This window comes from Etheostoma spectabile, chromosome 15 (genome assembly GCF_008692095.1).
Source record: "Etheostoma spectabile isolate EspeVRDwgs_2016 chromosome 15, UIUC_Espe_1.0, whole genome shotgun sequence".
Classification (NCBI taxonomy): domain Eukaryota; kingdom Metazoa; phylum Chordata; class Actinopteri; order Perciformes; family Percidae; genus Etheostoma; species Etheostoma spectabile.
In genome coordinates, this window is record NC_045747.1 from 6,403,705 (window position 1) to 6,404,182 (window position 478).

The following is a 478-nucleotide window of genomic DNA, read 5'->3' on the forward strand; positions in this document are numbered from 1 at the left end:
AGAATCAAGCTAAGATAGTTTGGATGTCTGCATGTAGGGCACACTGTCAGGAGCAGGTAGAATGGCCACAAGCATTTACCCTGTACAAAGTATTTAATCTTTAGTTAAACTGTTTACTAAAATAGCATTTTAGATTTCCTCTCCAAATGTTATCTTGAATACACTAATACCATTTATTTTATGGGTATGTTTAAATATTAGTAGGCTATCTTTTCTTTATGTTTTTGTGGGTTATCCCAAGATAGACAGTGTTTAACATCTGTCCGCACTCGAGCTCACAATAATGCAATTTGAACCCTCAGTTTATTTACCAGAATCAAATAAGCTCTTTGGTTTCATATTTTGTGGAATCTATTTTGATAAGTTTTAATTTACAATACAGAATATGTATGTGGACCTCTGTACTATGTATTTATTTTTCTTGATCTATTTGATGGCCATTTGATGTATATCTATCTATATATATTATATATATATA

General features: G+C 30.8%; 1 protein-coding gene across 1 annotated transcript in view; it reads left to right on the forward strand.

The window, feature by feature from the left end:
• The window catches only part of wfikkn2a (info WAP, follistatin/kazal, immunoglobulin, kunitz and netrin domain containing 2a), a 3,481-nt gene extending 3,300 nt beyond the window's left edge, over window positions 1-181 (forward strand). Inside the window, exon 3 of the mRNA XM_032538093.1 lies at window positions 1-181. This exon is cut by the window's left edge and continues 1,521 nt beyond it. The gene's annotated coding sequence lies outside the window, so the exon portion shown is untranslated.
• Window positions 182-478: the final 297 nt, after the last annotated feature.